Source organism: Danio rerio, chromosome 6 (assembly GCF_049306965.1).
Source record: "Danio rerio strain Tuebingen ecotype United States chromosome 6, GRCz12tu, whole genome shotgun sequence".
NCBI lineage: Eukaryota > Metazoa > Chordata > Actinopteri > Cypriniformes > Danionidae > Danio > Danio rerio.
Window position 1 is genome coordinate 5,295,001 of NC_133181.1, and position 24,798 is coordinate 5,319,798.

At 37.2% G+C, this 24,798-nt stretch overlaps 1 long non-coding RNA gene across 10 annotated transcripts in view; it reads right to left on the reverse strand.

Annotated features, from left to right (window-relative positions):
• Positions 1-24,798, reverse strand: part of LOC137495912 (uncharacterized) — a 453,250-nt gene that overhangs the window by 156,456 nt on the left and 271,996 nt on the right. For 2 of the 10 annotated variants that reach the window (XR_012407557.1, XR_012407559.1), the window contains exon 8: positions 17,483-17,825. The exons of the other annotated variants lie outside the window; for them this stretch is intronic. This is a non-coding gene — a long non-coding RNA (uncharacterized lncRNA). Of the gene's footprint in view, positions 1-17,482; positions 17,826-24,798 lie in introns of those variants that run through there. 10 annotated transcript variants of the gene reach the window in all.

Sequence of the window (24,798 nt, forward strand, 5' to 3'; positions counted from 1 at the left end):
ACATAGCATATGCCTTGTTCAAAACATTCACTGTTGCATACATGTGCTCCTTCTCATTCGACACTCTATGCAACCCTGCATGCATTAGCTAGACACTACACTAGTATTTTCTTCCAAACAGTTAAATTCACCTTAGCAGGGAATCAGACACACAATATCAGTGCAGCGTCTCTACCACAGACTTGTGTTTCAGTTCATGTTTCCACTGCCTCCAGAGTGACGTCTGTTCTGATTGCTCTAAATGATGTAGAAGCCAGCAGTTGTTGTAGTACACACACTCCTCTCTGTGTAATTGTGCACAGAGCATTTCTTCCCAAACTCATCTGAATTCTTAAACAGCCCGATGTGACACTCATACCAGTTCAACAAGCTTCCTAATCTGTTCCTCGGCACAGCAATGTCACAACCGCTTCCGCAGGGTAGAGAAATAGACAGATGTCATGTATAACATGTGCATGTGTATGTGTGTGTGTGTGTGTTTGAGAAATACAAGAGCAGGTGAGACTAAGAGAGGAAGGGAAGGAAAGAGACTGTGGTCTGTAGTCTGACATGTTGGGATGATATCAGTGATTTATGATGATGCTCATGAAGGTTTAAAAGCATCACTGATCTTCATTTTACTATTTTATAAAAGCATCTTGGGCATGTTGACCTCATCAGCCTTCATTTTGTTGACCTCGCTGACCAAAAACTTCCAAACCATTTTCAGTTCTGAAGTAAGTATAGTTTATAAAAATGTCAATTTTATGTGAACACCGATGTTGGCAAGCTTTCAAAAGGCTTTATATGCTCTTTTATTGTCTTTTTATGATCTCTGCTTGGTCAGATTTTGATGTTACAAGTTGTACACATATTCAAGTTTATTTGTGTAGCGCTTTACACAATAATTATCATTCCATAGCAGCTTTTGCAGAAGGCTGCACATTGTTACAACATAACAGTCAAAGGTGCATGGGTTGTGTATGGGTTGGATTGTATATGTAGCTGGGTGGATGAATGGATGGATGGATGGACGGACGGATGGATAGAAAGATGGATAGATGAATGGATGGATAAAAAGAAAGAAGGATGTATGGATAGATAGATAGATAGATAGATAGATAGATAGATAGATAGATAGATAGATAGATAGATAGATAGATAGATAGATAGATAGATAGATAGATAGATAGATAGATAGATAGATAGACGGACAGAGTGACGGACGGACGGATGGAGGGATATAAAGATGAATGTGTAAATAGATAGATGGATAGATAGATAGATGATTGATGGATGGATGGATGGATGGATGGATGGATGGATGGACGGACGGATGGATGGATAGAGAGATGGATAGACGGATGGATGGATAAAAAGAAAGAAGGATGCATGGATAGATAGATAGATAGATAGATATATAGATAGATAGATAGATAGATAGATAGATAGATAGATAGATAGATAGATAGATAGATAGATAGATAGATAGATAGATAGATAGATGGATGGATGGATGGATGGATGGATGGATGGATGGATAGAGAGATAGATAGATGGATGGATGGATAAAAAGAAAGAAGGATGCATGGATAGATAGATAGATAGATAGATAGATAGATAGATAGATAGATAGATAGATAGATAGATAGATAGATAGATAGATAGATAGATAGATAGATAGATAGATGGATGGATGGATGGATGGATGGATGGATGGATGGATGGGTGGGTGGGTGAATAGATGGATGGATGGATGGATGGATGGATGGATGAATAGAGAGATGGATAGAGAGATGGATAGATGGATGAATGAATAAAAAGAAAGAAGGATGCATGGATAGATAGATAGATAGATAGATTGATAGATAGATAGATAGATAGATAGATAGATAGATAGATAGATAGATAGATAGATAGATAGATAGATATGACTGATATTTCATGCATAATCAAAATCTGCATACTTTTATTGTGTGTATTGATAGTATCAATAAAGCGCACTGCATACTGCAGATGAGTAGAATGGTAATACCCAATGTTTATTTCACCACATTGCAAATTGCCCCAAGAGTGATGTCATGCACTGCTGCCCAATACGCATGTGATAGCTGGGAGGGTTTCCACACACAGGGTTTCCGCTCTTGTAGATCTCTCTCCCAGGGAGCAGACAGGGCCAGAGAACCCATCTGTACTGGGACGGCTCTTATTTGCAGCATAAGCGTCCTGTCATTTCCCTGTAAAGCACGTCTCACTGCAACACCCTCCTCAAATTGATTGTGGAGCTCTGGTGCGTGGAGGGGCCAGGGGATGAACAGGGGGGAGCCCATAATTGAGAGCAGAATTAGCAAAGCCTTAAATACGCCCGGCTGATATATCATTACCCATAAACTTGACCCCCGGTGACCGCTGCCGTCTCCCCAGGGCTCTGTTCTCCAGTGGGGCCCTAGAGAGGCAGACGGCCCCGAATCACAAGCGTGTGTGTGAGAACCAGGACCCTGCTTGACTGATTTCATAAAGATCTCATCATCTATTCATCACATAGATCAAACAGCACGGCCCTCTCCAATTATCAGGGAACGCAATCGGAACGCCATGAAGAGGACAGCCATTCCACTTCCACATGCAATCATTTACACATTCAAACAACACACACACACACACACACACACACACACACACACACACACACACACACACACACACACACACACACACACACACACACACACACACACACACACCATCCTATTTCATCAAGCATCTTGTTATCACCTTCAGACATACAAAGTTCAACAATAAATGTTAAATTGCAAATTATAATTACATGTGCTGTTTTTGCATCAAATATTTCTTCTATTGTAGTAACCCTAACACCTAATCCCAACTCTTAGACAGACAGATAGATAAATAGATAGAATAGATGGATGGATGGACTGTTGAATAAATGGATGGATAGATAGATAGATAGATAGATAGATAGATAGATAGATAGATAGATAGATAGATAGATAGATAGATAGATAGATAGATAGATAGATAGATAGATAGATAGATAGATAGATAGGGAGGGAGGGAGGGAGGGAAAGAAGGAAGGAAGGAAGGAAGGAAGGAAGGAAGGAAGGAAGGAAGGAAGGAAGGAAGGAAGGAAGGAAGGAAGGATGGATGGAAGGAAGGAAGGAAGGAAGGAAGGATGGATGGATGGATGGATGGATGGATGGATGGATGGTTGGATGGATGGATGGACTGTTAGATGGATATAGGAAGTAAGGAAGGATAGATGGATAAATGGAAGGAAGAAGGGAAGGAAGGAAGAAATAAAGGAAGGAAGGATGAAAGGAATGATGGAAGGAGGGAAGGATGGATGGATGGATTAACTGTTAGATGGATATAGCAAGGAAAGAAGGATGGATGGATGGGTGGACAGATGGACGGATGGATGGATGGACTGTTAGTTGGATTTAGTAAGGAAAGAAGGATGGATGGATGGATGGAAGGAAGGAAGGAAGGAAGGAAGAAAGGAAGGAAGGACGAATGGATGGATGGACTGTTAGATGGATCTAGGAAGGAAAGAAGGATGGATGGATAGATGGAAGGAAGGATAGATGGATAAATGGAAGGAAGGAGGGAAGGAAGGAAGGATGGATAGAAAGAAGGAAGGATGGAAGGAAGGAAGGATGGATGGATGGATGGATGGATGGACTGTTAGATGGATTTAGTAAGGAAAGAAGGATCGATGGATGGGTGGATGGAAGGAAGGATGGATGGATGATGAATTGAAGGAAGGAGGGAAGGAAGGAAGGAAGGAAAGAAGAAAGGAAGGAAGGATGGATGGATGAATGGACTATTAGATGGTTATAGGAAGGAATGGATAAAGGAAGGAAGGAAGGAAGGATGGATGGATGTATGGATGGATGGATGGATGGACTGTTAGATGAATATAAGAAGAAAAGAATGATGAATGAATAGATGGATGGATGGACGGATGGAAAGATGGATGGATGGATGGATGGAAGGGCAGACAGATTGAAGGATGGATGGATATATGGACTGACGGACAGATGGATGGATGGATGGATGGATGCATAGATAGATAGATGGATGGCTTCAAAATTTGGTTAAAATTTGCAGAAATGGATTTTACTCTAGTGTGTGCATGAAATTGTCCAACAATTGACTTTCATGAAGTGATGATTAATGTTGATATTTTTGCTGCCTTGTCCTCATTCTCTCAGACCACACATGAATCTTCTCAATCTGTATCTGAAAGACCTGCTGTTCTTCAGCCACTCCTCATAAATGAGACAGATCAAAGGGTTTCCTCTTCACACAGTAATTAAAGTAAATGATTAGAGATGTTACCAGCCAAATATGAGCCAACGACCAGCATTTGAATTTTGCTCATGAACTCTTCTTCGTCAAAGCAATTTCCTGCTTTCAAACTTCCAAGAATGTGCAGGATGCTCTCTTTACTTTACCTGAATCATTACCGCAGGATTCACACAGACAGGTAGCATGATGGAGTCGCCATTGAGGACGTAATTTAAAAACACTACACAAGACGAATGATTTATTCATATGCAGTCCAAATGCAGACCTAAAACAATTATGCTCAGCGGGCTCCGTGTCACTTAAGTGAATGAAGAAGAAATAAATAGCTGCTATGAGATGTTTGATATACTGCCGCACATAATAACATTTCTGGATTTTCCACAAAGTGGATGGGAATGAAATTAGAAGGTCTCTGGTGTCTCTAATGAAATGTTCAGACAGCTGACTTGTATGGTAATGGATTATAGCATCGCACCGACATGATAATATGCTTCTCAAACTTCTAGACGACAATCAATGAGAAAAACGAACTGAAATTGACTTTTCTTTTAGATATGGATGGATGGATGGATAGATAGATAGATAGATAGATAGATAGATAGATAGATAGATAGATAGATAGATAGATAGATAGATAGATAGATAGATAGATAGATAGATAGATAGATAGATAGATAGATAGATAGATAGATGATGGATGGATGGATGGATGGATAAATGGAAGGAAGGAGGGAAGGAAGGAAGGAAGAAAGGATAAATGAAAGGAAGGAAGAAAGAAAGAAAGGTTGAATGAATGAATGGATGGATAGACTGTTAGATGGATATAGAAAGGAAGGAAGGAAGGAAGGAAGGAATGATGGATGGAAAGATGGATGGATGGATGAATGGACTGTTAGATGGTTATAAGAAGGAATGGATGAAGGAAGGAAGGATTACGTTAATGGATGGACTGTTAGATGGATATAAGAAGGAAAGAAGGATGGATGAATGGATGGAAAGAAGTATGGATGGATGGATGAATGGATAGATGGATGGATGGACTGTTAGATGGATATAGGAATAAAAAGAAGGATGGATGGATAGATGGAAGGAAGGATGGATGAATGGAAGGAAGGAAGAAAAAAATGAAAGGAAGGATGGATGGATGAATGGACTAGTAAATGTTTATAGGAAGGAATGGATGAAGGAAGGAAGGAAGGAAGGAAGGAAGGAAGGATGGATGGATGGATGAATGGATGGACTGTTAGAAAGATATAGGAGGGAAGAAAGGAAAAAAGGATAGCTGGATGGATGGATGCATAGATGGATGGAAGGAAGGAAGAAAGGAAGGAAGGAAGAATGGATAAATAGAAGGAAGGAAGAAAGAAAGAAAGAAAGGTTGGATGAATGAATGGATGGATAGACTGTTAGATGGATATAGAAAGGAAGAAAGGAAGGAAGGAAAGAACGAAGGAAGAAAGGAAAGAAGGAAGGAAGAAAGGAAGGAAGGAAGGATGGGTGGATGCATGGATGGAAGGAAAGAAGGAAGAAAGGAATGATGGATGGAAAGATGGATGGATGGACTGTTAGATAGATATAGGAAGTAAGGAAAGAAGGATGGATGGGTGGATGCAAAAGAACTGAAATGTACTTTTCTTTTACATTTATTTCCGTTAATGGAAATGTGAATTTAATGCTACTAGGAGGAGTAGTATCTGAAAAAATAATTATATATTATGTATATATCCATCCATCCATCCATCCATCCATCCATCCATCCTTTTATATATTCTTCCTTACTATATCCATCTAACAGTCCATCAATTTATCCATCCATCCTTCCTTCCTTCCTATATCCATCTAACTGTGTTTGTATATATGTATTTACCAAATTGCTTTACATTTTAGATAAATGCTGTTCTTTTAATTAACCAAAGAAAATAGCAGGGCTTTTAACATAGGCAATACAATTTTCGGGGGAATGTTCGTTGAACATTGAAGTTCAGATCCAACTCGAACGATTAGTGCGATACGCGCATCAAATGTGCAAAACCCTCAACTCGCGCCACTTCATTTGCGCAAATTGTGTCATCTGTATTGTGTATTCACATCTTTGCATTGACTTAATATGTAAATCACTCGCGCTTGACGCTTCATCCGCGTCTGGTGTGAACGCAGCATTATACTCCATCAGCTGTTCTCGTTTCTGTCAGGTTTGCAATAATTAATTAATAAAATATTACAGCTCAGAACAATGTTTTTTTTGTCTAATTGTTATATTTTGTGGCAAGCGGTCATGTAATAAGCGAGATAAAGTACATCCCGGGCGGTTATTTTTGCAGAATAAACCCCTTCATTCTCATACAACAGATCAACCTGCCAAGGTTTTTTCTGCGATAACAACCTCCTGGATGTACTTTATCCCTTCCTTAACATTTATTCAAATCAATGTAGTGATGATACAGTAGTGAATTTATGCATCACAATTTCACCTATAAATTTCACCTATAAAGCCAGTAATATAAATCATCAAATGTTAAATACAAACATTAACCAATATCTTAAAACTCAATAAAGTGTTCTCACTTATTTATTTAACCTCACTCATTTTGTGTATTTAAAATGTTTCTTCATAGGGAAGTACCATCCTTAGTTCAGTGTTTAAAGCTCTTTGTTTCTATTATGGCCTTTACATGAATGTTCCCCACTGGCCATGAGCAGATGGACCATGGGAGACTGCTGGCAAAGCTGACATATAATACAACAGCAACACAAAAGGCCCAATAAAGGATTTTCCCCAGGGGGCCAAAATTAGAGCATCATTCCACACACAACAGTACAATACAGTGACACAACTGCAGGAATGAATGAAAGCACAGCCCAATATGGCACGACATCCTAGATGGAGATGGAGAAGAACTTAAACAAATGATGGTTTAATATTCACGGGAGAAATATTAAGCTTATTCAACTTTTGCAAGAAACTGACTGAACAGTTAAAGCTGGAAGTGAGTCATTTACCAACCCTGCATAAAGGTTAAGCTATGAATGATAACTTACAGTGATCCAACTTGATCCAATCTATGAAACAATGTTAATCTGATACCTACATGAGCAAACCGGCTACATCGTTGGTGACTGTATAATTTCACAGAGGGCAGTCACAACACTAGAAGTCACGAATGCTTGCTTAAAGTCCCCAAAATATATTTGATTCTTTTCTCACAGCCTGGAGAATCACACAGATTGGATCTTTTGAATCAGTGAATCATCGACTGGGAACTTGTTCTGAACAGACCAATTGAATTAGTCAATTGTTAACTGGAGAATCACTTTGGCTGGATCATTTAAATCAGCGAATAATTGACTAATGACAATGACAATGACAATGACCAAACCATTTTAATCAGTGAATTGTTAACAGAAGACTCACTCTGACCGAATCATTTGAATCAGTGAATTGTTTACAGAGGACTCACTCTGACAGAATCATTTTATTCAGTGAATTGTTTACAGAAGACTCACTCTGACCGAATCATTTGAATCAGTGAACTGTTTACAGAAGACTCACTCTGACCAAATCATTTGAATCAGTGAATTGTTAACAGGAGACTCACTATGACTGAATCATTTGAATCAGTGAATTGTTAACAGGAGACTCACTCTGACCAAATCATTTGAATCAGTGAATTGATAACTGGAGATTCACCCAGACCGAATCATTTGGATCAGTGAATTGTTAACAGGAGACTCACTCTGACCAAATCATTTGAAGCAGTGAATTATTAACTGGAGACTCACACTGTGAGCAGATCAGTTCAATTAGTGAATAATTAACTGAAGACTCACTGTAATCAGATCATGTGAACCACTGAATCATTGAATAAACACTCAATCGGGCCAAATCATTTAAATCTGTGAATCACTGACTGAAGATTCACTGTGACCAGACAATTTAAGCCAGTGAATTATTAACTAGAGACTCCTCGTGACCGGATCAGTTGATTCTGTGAATAATTAACTGGTGACACACTGTGACTGAATCATTTGAATCAGTGAACTGTTAATTGGAGACTAACTGTTACTGAATCATTTGATTCAGTGAAACTTTAACTGGAGACTCACTGTGATCAGATCATGTGAATCAATGTTAACTTGAGACTCACTGTTACTGTTACTTGTTACTGACCATTTTGTTTTGTATTTTCGTATTCAGTGGGCGTGGCTAGTTTTTTCCTACTACAAGCTGATTGGATGTAGTAAAATAGACATTAAGAACGGGAAAAGGGTTTCAGGAGAGTTGTTATAACCTAACAGACTCCTCCTGGTCACCATTTCTGTTTGTTGTCAAAACAGCTGGAGGGGGCGTGGTTAAGCATGTTAGCCACGCCCAATACCTCAGACAGACATAATCTGAGAATTTAACTGAAAACAAACAGGAAGTGCATTTTCAGATTTCAAGTTTAGATTACAAGGGCATTTTTTTCTTAATGACATGCACAAATGAATTGTTCGATGAAAACAAAATCAACATATCTAGTCTTGTTTTCATGTGTACTTTAAATCTAACAGCGTAAACAGTACACACTGCGCTGAATGCTTTCAGAAGGATCTCATTCTCTCACAAAAAAACCCCATAACGTGTCTAATTCCATTGTCAGTCTGACTGGGTTTTCGGGGGTCATTAGAGGGTGAGAAGGAGGGGTCAGATAATCTGTGAATAATGTCGAGGGCGTGAGTTTGTGTGTGTGTGTGTGTGAGAGAGAAAGAGTCAGAGTGAGGGGGTGGAGAGCAACTCCTGGCAGCTCCATCAATTTTTTATTTTGCCACTCAGACAAATGAAACACCCGCCACCCAGAACAAGGGGGACCTTCTGACACTTCAAAGTGAAGCCCTATGGGTGGCTCTGCTCTTGAAGCGGGGCGGCTCCGGGTCTCCAGCGCCCCCGTCTCGGCTGGAGGGCGGCCCGCGCCTCATTAACCCTTAAACAGGCCTGGCGTGAGGCGTGCTCTTCGCCTTTAATTACTCCTGCTCTTTTGGCAGGGCTCTGCCGCTCTTATACCCTGCTCTGAGACGGGATGAGGGGGCGACGTACTTCTGGAGGGTTTCGAGCATGTGTTTTAATTGAAAAACCAGATCACTCCTCTTTGCTCTAATTAGCTGGAGAGAAACGCCCCTTGCTGGTGTAGCAGCATTAGTGTGTGTGTGTGTGTGTGTGTGTGTGTGTGTGTGTGTGTGTGTGTGTGCGTGTGTGTGTTAGACAAGGCTGAAAAACATGAAGAATTTACAAATTTGCTTTACACTGTTGGACTTTTTATTGTATTTTTACGGTAACTTACTGGCAGCACTGTTGCCAGCAAGTTATTGCAACTGCCCCTTTACAGTAACTAACCTGTAAATGTGTGTTGCAGTAGCAGGGTCCTACTGAAATTTCATTTTTACAGTAAAATAGCCTTACAGCAACTTCTTTTTTATGGCAACATGCACTTTACAACATTTTAATTTTACAGTATGACACTTTTTTTCAGCAGTGTTTTTATCATTTATTTTATTATATCCATTTTAAATGGTTTACAAAAGTAATTTTCATTTATCAATCTATTTTAAATACATTTTGTGACAATGTTAATTAATAAATTTTTCAGTTTTGGGCAGTAGCGTTGCTACAAGTAGTGATGCTACTAGCTTAACTGCATTTCTTATAGCACGGTCGAGCTGAAAAGAAATGAATGCATGAATTAAGTTGTCAGTTCATTCTATTGTGGCGACCCCTGATTAATTAAAATACTAAGCTGAAAAGAAAATTAATGAATGAATAAAGTTGGCAGTTCATTCCTCTGTGGCGACCCCAGATTAATAAAGGGACTAAGCTGAAAAGAAAATGAATGAATGAATAACGTCGGCGGTTCATTCCGCTGTGGCGACACTAGATTAAAAAAGGGACTAAGCCAAAAAGAAAAATGACTGAATGAATGAAGTTGTTGGTTCATTCGTTTGTGGTGACCCCTGATTAATAAAGGGACTAAGCCGAAAATAAAATAAATGAATGAGTAAAATTGGTGGTTCATTCCTCTGTGGCGACCCCTGTTTAATAACGAGTTTAAGCTGAAAATAAAATAAATGAATGAATAAAGTTGGTGGTTCATTCCTCTGTTGCAACTCCTGATTAATAAAGGAACTAAGCCGAAAATAAAATAAATTAATGAATAAATTTGGCGGTTCATTCCTCTGTGGCAACCCCTGATTAATAAAGGAACTAAGCCGAAAATAAAATAAATGCATGAATAAAGTTGGTGGTTCATTCCTCTGTGGCGACCCCTGTTTAATAACGAGTTTAAGCTGAAAATAAAATAAATGAATGAATAAAGTTGGTGGTTCATTCCTCTGTTGCAACTCCTGATTAAGAACGGGACTAAGCCAAAAATAAAATAAATTAATGAATAAATTTGGCGGTTCATTCCTCTGTGGCAACCCCTGATTAATAAAGGAACTAAGCAAAAATAAAATAAATTAATGAATATATTTGGTGGTTCATTCCGCTGTGGCGACTCCTAATTAATAAAGGGACTAAGCTGAAAATAAAATAAATGAATTAATGACGTTGGCGGTTCATTCCGCTGTGGCGACCATAGATTAATAAAGGGACTAAGCTGAAAAAAAAAGGATTGAATGAATGAAGTTGGCGGTTCATTCCTCTGTGGCGACCCTTGATAAATAAAGGGACATAACCGGAAAGAAAATGAATGAATTAATAAAGTTGGCGGTTCATTCCTCTGTGGCAAGCCCTGATTAATAAAGGAACTAAGCCGAAAATAAAATAAATGTATGAAAAAAGTTGGCAGTTCATTCCTCTGTGGTGACCCAAGATTAATAAAGGACCTAAGCCAAAAGGAAAATGAATGAATGAATAAAGTTGGCGGTTCATTCCTCTGTGGTGACCCCAGAGTAATAAAGGGACTAGGCCGAAAAGAAAATGAATGAATGAATTAATAAAGTTGGTGGTTCATTCCTCTGTGGCGACCCCAGATTAATAAAGGGACTAAGCTGAAATGAAAATGAATGAATAAACGAATTATGTAAACGACTGAATCAGATACAATACGGTTTTATTTGAAAGAATGATATTAAGTGACTGTTTTATAAAGCACAGATTCTTCAGTTTCAGGATTGTGGAAATCATACACTGAACTGAAATGCTTTATGAGGGTCAAAATCCAATGTGAACTACAGTGCTGTAAATGAATTTAAATGAGAATGTAAAGGCATTGTCAATTCAGCCTGATGAGCGGCAAAGGAGACCAGTGTCTCTAATTGGGTCCATGTACATTTGTGTGTGTGTGTGTGTGCATGTGTGTGTAGATTGATATTCCCATGAAACGGACAAGCAGGTTTAATTGAGGCAAGCAGCAAATTGAGTGCAATTTACACAAACTCACGCAATGCTCCGTTAGCCCACTTCTACTGTTTCTAATGGCTCAGTAAATTAATTAGACTAATCAGACACACCCCATGGAGCCCGGCAGCAGATTAAAAGAATTAAACAAACAGGGGAGTGTTAATACAGAAGAACCCAGAGGAACAGTCTCTCCAGCTGTCAGACCAGCACAGTCATGGCACTGCTCTCCATCACCAGACCCTGCATTCACCTACACTATATATACATGCAGAGTCACGGTGACAGTTTTATACATTAGATTAGATTTAACTTTATTGCCATTAGACACGTGCAAGGCAACGAAATGCAGTATAGGTCTAACCAGGAATGCAATAGCAGCAAGTGCAGGATATAGGTATAAGTTATAAAGTGCAATTATATTATGGGTAATACAGATGGATTTACTATGAACATTATATACAGGTTGTATTACTGAACAGAGATTTACAATAGATGAATTTATGTACAGGGTGCTATTAATAAGAGGTATATATTGATATGAACATAACTAAAAATGTATATGTACAGTGAATATGTACAATTTAAGATGAATTAGTGCAACAAAGTGAAATGAATATGTACTTTGAAATGAATTTTAATTGTGCAAAAATTCAACAGTGGGTGCTCTGGGTGCGTTAATGAATGTTTCACTCAAAGCATTGGGTGTTCTGTCATTATTTATACCTTATTTAAGCATCTTCTCAATGTTCTTATTTACAATTAGCATTTATTTTAATTTGTATAATAATAAATACAGTAGAAAGGTAAAAAATATATAACAATTTAAATATATTTGGCATTTTAAAAAATAGATATTAAATATATTAATAAAAACATTAATAAAACACATCTTAAAACTAGTCTTAAAAAGTCTTTAGTGTCACATGATGTTTAGATAACAGTTATGATGATAATAATACATAATAAATATTATTAAAAGTATTACTATATTTATAATAATAATAATAATAAAAATAAATATTTTTAAAATTAATATGAAATATATGTATTATAATAATAATAAAATAATAATGCATAGTAAATATAAAAATTATTATTAAGTATATGGGTAATAATAACAACAACAACAACACTATTAACAATAATGCATAATAAAATTTATTGAAATTATGATTACATATAATAAAAATAATAATATATTATTATAAAAAGTTATATTAAATATATTTATAATAATAATAATAATAATAATAATAATAATGCATAATAAATATTATTAAAATTATGATTACATATAATAATATTAATAACAATTATTATATTAATAAAATTATTATTATATAAATGAATAACAATAATAATAATAATAATAATAATAATAATAATAATAATAAACTATAATTAAAATATTAATAATAATAATAATAATAATAATAATAATAATAATAATAATAATACTAATAATAATAATATATTTATAAATAATTGAAATTATGGTTATTTATTATTATTATGATTATGATTATTTTTATTATTATTATTGTTGTTGTTGTTGTTATTATTATAATTATTGTTATTATTAACATTATTATTATTATTATGTTGAAAACTGTTGTGGTTCTTAATATTTTTGTGGAAACGGAAATGAAAGTACCCTTCAAACATTAACAGTAAACATAATTGTAAACAGAACTTTAATAAAGAAGTATTTATTTCAGGTCAGTACATTACAATACAGTACAATACAGTTGTTTTAAACTTCTTTTTCATTAAAAAATAAACAGTTTCCAATAAGTAAATAAATAAAGTAACAAATAAATAATTTGTAATGAGAACTATTATTTATTCTTTATTATTATTATCAGGCACCAATAAATATTCAGCAGAACAGCTGTTTTCAACTTTAATATTAATAATGAGCAACGATATGAAGGATCAATGCTCAAAACTGGGGTACTGAACCTAAAACTTCTGCTTTTTAAGTTAAAGAAGTTAAAAGCGCTCATTTTCAGTTTATTTGGACCCAAGAAATGGAGGAAAACCTAATGGACATTTAGCAGGAGCACCCGTGTCTGTTTGACGTGTCACAACCGGTTCAAAAAGGAAATTAAGGGAATTGCTAATTCCCTTAAAACCCAGGTGAGCAAATATGTACATTTTCTACCCCATTAAAGGCTTCTTTCTCAATATGCAGGCTAGTTAATATAGGCTACTATGTGACATTGCATTGTTTTTATGTTACGGCTTCTTTAAAGGCTTCATTGAAGACTTCTTTCCTGTTATGTAGTTGATAACGAAAGATATACCATGTGTTTTTGTTTGTGAGACATAGTTTGGACAAAGTCGTCGACGAAAGTCATGCAGTGTGAAACCCAGCCTGGTCTCACGAGGAAAGGTAAGTATTTTACGTTTTGTCAGATTAGTGGCTAATTTGTACGAATTACATCACCAGTGATGGTTGGGGTTAGGGGTGTGGTTGGGTGCCACGCCTCCCTTTTAGAATTGTAAAATTTTAAAAAGGAGGCGTGGCACCCGACCACACCCCTAACACCAACCGTCACTGGGTGATGAGCAAATCGTACTAAATTGTACGAATTAGATTGTATGAATTAATTTAATCAAATTCATCAAATTGGCCACTAAATCAAAAAGTGAAACCCCCTGTCGCCGATCCATCTTGCAGTGTAAACAAAGCAGTGACAAAACGCTAGCCCAGCTAGTCATGCAGTGTGAAAACATCTGTGACACGATGACTTTGAAAATCATGCAGTCTGAGATCCGCATTAGTTACCGTAAATTACTTCCATCTAAAACATCATATTTTTTTGCCTGCTTACGCATGTCTGTCAAGCTCCAAAAAGCCTACTTTACATAAAATGTCGAAAGAAATGTTCTATTTTTGGTAAACTGTGTTTATGAGCTGTAAACATATTTGAAGTTGGCACATCCATGTCTCTAAGCATTACCGATGATCTAGTTCCGCAGCAGGAAAACACTGAAATCATCGCCTCCAATGATTGACTGGCTTGATTAGTCATACTGCAATCCAAAGCCACAACAGCATCTGAATTATCAAGTAAAACTCCACTTCAATATTTTGTTCTACAATTTACAAAAATACACTTTTAAAATGCAATGAAACACCTTATTCGAAATACTTGACTAGACAAGCACAGGCCTGTATCCATTATTGAGTAAATTTGAAAGCATAATCGCTGATGCATACTCATTTTTCCCATATGAATATTTGATGCGCCAGATTACAGCGGTGAGGAGTTTTCTCATCTGAATTCAAAGGAAAGCAGAGCGCTTTGTTCTTCTCCTCCAGCTTATTAACTGGCAAACACGACGCCGCACCTCTGTCAGCATTGATTTTCAAACCTCCTCGCAAGGTGAGTGTCAAAGCATGTGAAACGCAGAACATGAACACAGACTTCCTGGTGCGGATCGAGGGCTCAACACCTCGTCTGTCCCGGCCCAGTGAGAGTGGCCCGCTTGCATGAGACGACCGTATCGAGTTTTATGCAATCGGAGAAGTTACTCGGCTAATTAAAGGAGGAACACAACATCTGACCCGAGACAGACACCTTGAAAACGCTACAGTACATCCCACCTAAAATCCCAGGAGGACGCAGCTCTATATTACCTGATCATCAGTATCGATCTACCACAGGCAGAATACGGCGAATGTTCAAAGAGCAAAAAATCACTAAATATCCGTGTAGGTGTACATGCAGACACAGACTTTCAGCACGGATTCGGTGTTCTTCTAATCTGCTGATTATTTAGTTAAGACAAGCCACCTTCATTTATATAGAGCTAAATTTGTGAACAGCACACTAAAATGTAAATGCTGTAAAATAAATGATGTGCTGTATATTTGATCAGTACTTAACCATGATACTTGCATGCAGAGAAACACTACATGCCTGACAACCTACTGTCCTGTAGTCTACCACAGCAGTTTTGATTGTTAAGTACTCAACCCATGCCTACATACTAACCCAGGCACATTCTGAAAAAGTAGTCCCATGGACATTTATGGAGACCGCAAATTATGTAGCCAGATTTACATATGGCTGCAATTAAATTTTTAAGCGAATGCTACGGGCCGAGAATGGTGTCATGTAAATATACTCTGGGTTGGCACTCAGTATTGCATGAGTATCATCAGAGTAGGAGCGAAAACTAACATGTTTTTTAATGATATCTGTCAGGAAAAGCATGAACCGCAATGGTCCTAATACTGAGCCCTGAGGTACCTCATACCAAACATTCAAACAGCTGATATACGGCTTGGTTTTAGAAGAATTGGAGGAATTTTGTTGTAAATGGATGCCAAACATATTAAAAGTTTCCCATTTTGAGCAAAGAATTGTGTCATGTAAAAAAAACCCTGGGTTGGCACTCATACTGCATGAGTATCATCAGAGTAGGAGCAAAAACTAACATGTTTCTTAATGATATCTGTCAAGAAGAGCATGAACCGCAGTGGTCCTAATACTGAGCCTTGAGGTACCTCATACCAAACATTCAAACAGCTGATATACTGCTTGGTTTTGGATGAATTGGAAGAATGCTGTTGTAAATGGATGCCAAAACATATTAAAAGTTTCCCATTTTGAGCTAAGAATGGTGTCATGTAAATGTACCCTGGGTTAGCACTCAGTATTGCATGAGTATCATCAGAGTAGGAGCGAAAACTAACATGTTTTTTAATGATATCTGTCAAGAAAAGCATAAAACGCAATGGTCCTAATACTGAGCCTTTAGGTACCTCATACCAAACATTCAAACAGCTGATATACTGCTTGGTTTTAGATGAATTGGAAGAATGCTGATGTAAATGGATGGTAAAATATATTGAAAGTTTCCCATTTTGAGCTAAGAATTGTGTCATGTAAATGTACTCTGGGTTGACACCCAGTATTGCATGGGTATCATCAGAGTAGGAGCGAAAACTAGCATGTTTCTTAATGATATCTGTCAAGGAGAGCATGAACCGCGATGGTCATGATACTGAGACTTGATCTACCTCATACCAAACATTTAAACAGCTGATATACTGCTTGGTATTAGAAGAATTGGAAGAATGCTGTTGTAAATAGATGCCAAAATATATTAAAAGTTTCCCATTTTGAGCTAAGAATGGTGTCATGTAAATATACCCTGGGTTGGCACTCAGTATTCCATGAGTATCATCAGAGTAGAAGGAAAAACTAGCATGTTTTATAATGATATCTGTCAAGAAAAGCATAAAACGCAATGGTCCTAATACTGAGCCTTGAGGTATTTCATACCAAACATTCAAACAACTGATATACTGCTTGGTTTTAAAAGAATTGGAAGAATGCTGTTGTAAAAGGATGCCAAAATATATTAAAAGTTTCCCATTTTGAGCTAAGAATGGTGTCATGTAAATATACCCTGGGTTGGCACTCAGTATTGCATGAGTATCATCAGAGTAGGAGCAAAAACTAACATGTTTCTTAATGATATCAACCAAGGAGAGCATGTTCAAGCTAAACCGCAACAGTCCTAAAACTACCTCAAAACTTGTAAACACCTGACATACTGCATGGTTTTAGAAGACTTGGAAGTTAAATGGGCCCCAAAACAGACAAATAGTTACATTTTTTTGGTTAAAATAGTGTAATGTAAATGTACACTGGATTGGGACTTTAGTAATGCACATGTATCATCAGAGTAACTGTAGACTAACATGTTTTTTTAAGACAGAATGCACAGCAATGGTCCTAATACTGAGCCTTGTGGTACTCCATACCAAACTCGTGAAAGATTTAGCACTTCTTTATTCACTTCTACAAATAGATAGTGGTCAGGCATATTTTGAACCATCAAAAAGCACATATGAAGCACATTATGGGGACACAAATGAGGGTTCTAGATTTTGAAAAGTAATCAATAGTGTGCAGTAGGCCAGTGTGAACAGCCGTTTAATAATACATGAACTGGGCAATATGATCCGACCCCATGTCTGCCAACCCCACGTCATCCTATTTTCAGCACAGAAACAAACCTGAACATGAATCCACTGCTGTAACCATTCAAGAAGCTCAGCCAATCAGCAGGGCAGATTAAGGCTCTACCGCAGGTCTCCTTCTCAAATCACTGGAGACTGAAGCAAAGAGGAGGGAATGAGGAGAGGAAGGACAGTTTTCTGAGATATGCATATACACCATCAGTTCACTCAAAAATGTCAATTCTGTCAAGTCATTCTGTCCTGTTTAGTTGTGTCTCCAGAAAATAAAACAGAAGATATTAAGTAGTATGTATATGCTGCTCTGAACTGAAAAGGAAAAGGGATACTGTCAAGCTTTAGAGATTATTAACAAGAACATAAATCTAGTCCAATTGACCACACAAATACCGTGTGATAGGAACAGATTCACATTGTTATTTTCCAAAATAAATAGTAATGAGTACTGGTTATTAGGTAAACTATTTTAATATTATAGAACTTATGATTAGACGGCACTTAAAAACTAAGACAAATGTCATAAAATGTAATTATAATAAAAACAATATTAATAGTAATATGCGATATATAGTAGTATAATTAAGTACAGTTTTATTTATTATAATTACTGTATCATTAATAACATAACAATAAGCAACAATGTTCATTCCTATATAATATAATATAATATAATATAATATAATATAATATAATATAATATAATATAATATAATATAATAATTGTAATATAAACAATTTAATATACAGTAAAATAAGTTTATTTTAATATAAATAAATAAACAAATCATTAATTAATCAAGTTAGTTAATAAAAATTCAATATAACATAAAATATAATATATTAATTATATTATAAACAAATTAATGTAAAGTGACAGAAGTTTAATTGTTTAAATGAATAATACAATTAAAATATAATATAATATAATATAATATAATATAATATAATATAATATAATATAATATAATAAATGTATCATAAATGTATTATAAATAATTTAGTATAAAGTTACAGAAGTTAAAATAATTAAATATAAATAAATAAACCAATAATTAATTAATTAATTATAATATAATATAATATAATATAATATAATATAATATAATATAATATAATATAATATAATATAATATAATATAAATACTGTACAAACATAAAATTTATATTATAATATAATAGTGTCCTAGTATATTGACATAAATTATATTATATGATTATCTTTGCATTAATAATTTATTATAAAGCAGCAAAACTTGATATTACAATATATTTTAAATTATTATATAATCTCACCATGTTCATATTTACATATAAAATTTAATCATTTATAAAATAAATAATGCAGATAACTACTTTATTAAAATCTATGCATCAAATGCCTTTCCTGAAAAATATATGCATGTACTGAAGTAGCTTCAAAGAACTCTATACATAGGAAAGGCGTCAGCGTGGTTCAGTTCTACTACCATGGTACATTCTGGATTAAAAGCACTATATATTTCCATGTGTGTGTGTATATGGCATCCCTGTGTTATTAATTCAGTGTGTGTGTGTGTGTGTGTGTGTGTGTTGTGGGTCTGCGGGTGTTAGAAGCCAGTGCAGGGACAGCTGCTGCTCTCTGCCGGAGCTGGAATGAATAGATTATGAGCAGTAATTAGACGTACATGGAAATCAATGCACTCATGGCGTAGAGCTGGAGGCGATGAGAGCAGATGAGAGGCTCTGTAGCAAGGGCCCCTGCGGCCCCTGAGAGAGGAAGACACACACCAGGAGACTGAGTGACAGCAGCGAAGCACACAAATGTGCACTTTGCAGGCGTCAAAACCCTACAGTATATAGATTCATACGCTCTCCAGTGGCCTTTTTTCTGATCTTGTCCTCTCTTCACACTACAGGTCTGCTAACCAGCTCATAATTCTGGCTTGGGTTTGGTAAGTTTTAACTGCTGATTCGGGAATGGTAATGATTTATTACTATTATTTTTTACAAACTTGGGTGTCTGGGCATATTTAAGGCTCAAAAATGAGAGTTTTGCTCCTAAAATAGTCTTTAAAAGGTGATCAGCTGAAAAGCCGCTGAATAATTCAGAGTTTTTATCCAGCTGTCAACATGTGGGAATGGGTGATTGACAGATCTGGAATCTGTGTTTTTGTGCGAGTGGGAATATAAATCCTGTGACTCTACAGATGTGCTCGTTTATTGTATTTTTATACTGATAACTTGATACTGCAAAAAATAAATAAATAAATAAATAAATAAATATTTAAACAAATAAATAAACAAATAAATAATAATAATAACAACAACAACAACAACAACAACAACAACAACAACAACAACAACAATAATAATAATAATAATAATAATAATAATAATAATAAATGTTGAGTTTTATTTCACTGATTACCCAAATTAATTGGTAAAGCGAACAGTTCTTAAGGAAAGGTATCTCAGGTGAAAAGGGTGAACACTTTTTCCATTTTATTGATTACATAATTATTTTATATGCTTTTCATTTAACAAAACAAATAATCTTTCCTGGCTAAAGGTCCCAAATCACCAGTTAACTAAACATAAATAGGGAGTTAATCTCTCATTAAAGCAATGCTGTTGTAAAAAATGATAATTAAACCATATTAACGCAAAAGAAAGCAGGTAAAAACATGCTGTGTGATACTGAAAGGATGATCACACACACACACACATGGTTAACGTTAGACCCATTAATAACCTATTCAAAGAATAGTTAAAGCAAAAGCAACTGGTGCTGCTTACAAAAAAACAAGTCTGGAACTCTTGAAAGCAGTAAGACCGTGGATACTTGTTCACCACTTTTTGTCTAGTCTGTTTGAAAGAGAACCGATCACATCAGTTGTGTTTCTAGGCCCAGTTGCTTCACGCAAGTAAATGAGAGCGCGTACGCGTTTTAAACAGTTGCGTGTATCACCTCAGCTGCTTTCATCTGTATTCATCTGCGAACGCTATTATTTTTGTCATTCGTGTTGCTTCTAAATTCTAAGATCGCCTTTGCATGCATATTGGGCCGTCTTTATTGTCGAATCCTGCTTTTAAGAATTATTATCTGGGAAAATTATTTTCAAGCAGCCAAAAGGGCTAGTGGGTCTGTCCGTTTAACCCACCACCGCTTAAATCTACCCGTGTTTGGTGGGTTGTCGGGTGTTAATGTCAAGCCCTAGTTATATAGATAAGTAATCAAATTATCGCACAATACATAGATATGAACTCAAACATTTTTGATGGTACAATTTATATCGCCCATGCATAAAAAGCAATTCTAGCCACATTTTAGCTGGTGCAACATCTCTAGCTCTATTGGAGGTGTCAGTGTCAGTATGGTTAAAAAACGTTGTAGTATTTACTATAAATTTAATCATTTATTCATTTTCTTTTCGGCTTAGTCCCTTTATTAATCCGGGGTCGCCACAGCAGAATGAACTGCCAACTTATCCAGCATATTTTTTATGCAGCGAATGACCATCCAGCTGCAACCCATCTCTGGGAAACATCCAAACACTTTCAATCATGTCTTTGGACTTGTGGGGAAAACCGGAGAAAACAGAGAATTCTGAACATATTGAGCAGAGGAAACCCACGCAAACATGGGGAGAACATGCAAACTCCACACAGAAATGCCAACTGACCCAGCCGAGGCTCGAACTAGAGACTTTCTTGCTGTGAGATGAACGTGCTACCCACTGCACCACAGCGTCGCTCTTACTATAAATTACTATAGTATATTCTCATGTGGACACCGGACTGAAAACAGATCTGGTAGCAGATGTCGCAGCCTCTGTTGCTTTTTACCTTGCACTTTTATTTTAACATTTATTATTATTTATTTGATTAGGACAGACGTTTTCACATTCTGATTCCAATGCCTAATTAATAAATAGTTAAAATGACTATAATTAAATGAAATTATCTTGTAATAAAATATTATGTGTACTTGCATTGTGATGCCATGTTGTCATTCTGGCGTTATATAATGATTGGCATAAAATGTTCCTAAAATGACAATAATATCGTTTATCGCAATGTATTTTGGTTGCACAAAAAAAAAATAAAAAAAATAAGATATTGTGACAGGCCTAGTTATGTAACTTTTTTTTTTTTTTTTTCCGGCAGCTGGTGTGCCAATAAAAAAAAACAAAAAAAGCAAACCTTGTAAATTAGCGGCTGTTAAATTGCAGACATTAACTGTAAAATAATAAACGTTAAATTACAGAAATTTCCTTAAATTTAGATTTCTGGTAAATTTCAGTAATTTATTGTCTTCAATTTAATAGCCGTTATTTTACGGGGGTTTTCGGCACCCCAGTTGCCCCCCCTCCCCCCCCCCCCCCAGAAAATATTGACTTTTTATACAGTATACAAGCTGAATTTTGAGCATAAAAACAAAAACTTCATTTGTTTTATTATTAAAGTCAAAGGTTTTTACAAATTGAAGTTTCGGGTTTTTTAAATTGGGGGGGGGGGGGGGGGGGGGTGTTGCGGGGGGTATCATGGTGGCGCAGTGGCTAGCACGATTACCTCACAGCAAAAAGGTCACTGGTTCGAGCCTTGGCTGGGTCAGTTGACATTTCGGTGTGGAGTTTGCATGTTCCCGCAGTGTTGGCGTGGGATTCCTTTGGCTGCTCCGGTTTTCCCCACAGTCCAAACACATGTGCTACAGGTGAATAGGGTAAGCTAAATTGTTCGTTGTGTATGTGTGTGAATGAGAGTGTATGGGTGTTTCCCATTGATGGGTTGCAGCTGGAAGGGCATCCGCTGCGTAAAACATAATCTGGATAAGTTGGCGGTTCATTCTGCTGTGCCAACCCCAGATTAATAAAGGGACTAAGCCGAAAAGAAAATGTATGAATGAATCTTTGACATTTTTTTCTTCTCAATTCAATTTAGCTTAATTTTTTAAAGCGTTTCTTCTCTAAAGAAATAACAATACAATAACTTTGGGCATGCCACATTGGGTATGTTTTTGAAGTCATGGCTAATGTATTTGCAAGCATGTTTGTGTAAAACCCCTTTATATTCTGCTCCATTTGTTTTCTCTAATATGTGACCTCCAACACTTCAGTACTCATGAACATGCTGGGAACATCTTTACCATGGACATTTTTTCTGGAATACCACTGGCTCTGATGTACACCCCTTTTCTTGTTAAACAAGATACACAAATAGTTTTGTAGTTTTGGGTGTCTATTAGACCAGAGGTGTCCAATTCTGCTCTTGAAGGGTCACTGTCCATATAATGGCAGTGAATGGGGACAGGTTTTAAGATTCCAAGAGTCCAAATCAACAACCATGGCTCCTGGAGACACATCGTGGTCTTGTTTCTGAACAGGCCTTCATTTCAGAACCATTTTCAAAACTCTACAGCCATATTCAGTGTGCTTCTGAAGTCATGGCTAATGTATATGCATGCATGTTCCCGTAAAACCCCTTTTTACGAGGGGTAAATTTCCCCCTCTCCTCCGCGTTCTCCCTGGAGTCTCACTCTTCCGCCCGTCTCCGTGTTCGGCCGTGGGCAGAACCTGTCTGTGATCATGGCAGTAATGAACATATGGGTCTGTCTGTGATCCTACAGCCGAATTTAATCACCACACTGCCCACACACACACACACACACACTCAGCCTGAAGACAAACTCCTGCCGCTCTGTGTTGCACACCACTAAAATACCTTTAATGAGATGCCTGCTCAAAAAAAAAAAAAAAAAGGAAAATAAACTAGATTTGCATTTCCTGGAGGAGACAGCAGTGCTTGCAAGGCAGAGTGTTAAAGTTTAGGTTTTAATCTCGAGTTCAGCAGGAAATGTTGCATCAGAGCTGCTTTCTGTTGCCATGACAGATTTACTGTCGACTGTATATTAGTGTTAAGTGGCTGTAAATTGTTGGAGAGGAGTGCTAAAAAGGCCAATCACAATGGATGAATGTTTACAATTCAGTGTGCCAGTATATTGATGACATCACAGTTATTGTTTTGAGTTTTTCTAAATGTCAATCTTAAACAAAAGCTCACTGATGATTTAAAAAGTTTGAATGATTCGCCGCTGGGTCAAGCCTCGGCTCAGTTGGCGTTTCTGTGTGGAGTTTGCATGTTCTCCCTGCATTCGCGTGGGTTTCCTCAGGGTGTTCTGGTTTCCCACACAGTCCAAAGACATGCAGGTGAATTGGGTAGGCTAAATTGTCCGTAGTGGATGAGTGTGTGGATGTTTCCCAGAGATGGGTTGTGGCTGTAAAGGCATCCGCTGCATAAAAAACTTGCTGGATAAGTTGGCGGTTCATTCCGTTGTGGCGACCCAGGATTAATAAAGAGACTAAGCCTATGCAACCTGGGCTCATTGTGGAAACGTAGCCCCGCGGACGTTTCTGCGGGCCGCGATTTACGTCCCGGGAGGTACGTATTCGAGCGTTTTTTGTTTTCGCGGATTCGCGAGAGGCTGCTGTGTGTGCTTTTTCGCGTCTCGGGCACCTCTCGGGAGCGTGCGCCGTTCGCGCCCACGCCGTTCTAGTGCTAAAAGCCGCCGGATCAGGCCGACTCGGCTGCCCTCCTCTTCTTCCTCCTCCTCCTTCTCCTTCCCTAAACCCGAGCGACGTTTCGCAAAAGCCGTCCAGAAATAAAAAGAAAAAAAAGCAAAAGCCCTCGTCTTCGATTTCGACCGTGTCGGATTCCGTTTTTCGTCTTACCTGATTTCTGGAACCGCTGTTCCCCGGACTCGATCCCGGTCATCGTCCCCGCAGCCGGCTCCTCCTCCTTTGGGGCCTCCGCTCCGCCGACGCAATGCTGTAAGCTAAGCAGACAAACTGGTTGCATCGGGAAAGCCCTCCACTCGGAGGCGAGCCGTCGGCCGGCGAGCGCGAAGAGGAGGGGCGGAGCGGCGCCACACCGCCCCGCAGCGTTCGCTCGAAAAAAACTAAACGCACCTCCGGCCACGTAAATCGTGGTCTCTAGAAACGTCCGCGGGGCTACGTTTCCAGAATGAGCTTGGGTTGAAAAAAATGATGAGAATTTTTATTACGGTTTCTATATTCTCACTTACTTAGCTTATTACCTACTTTCAAGAGTTCACACTTAGCTAATAATTGATTAT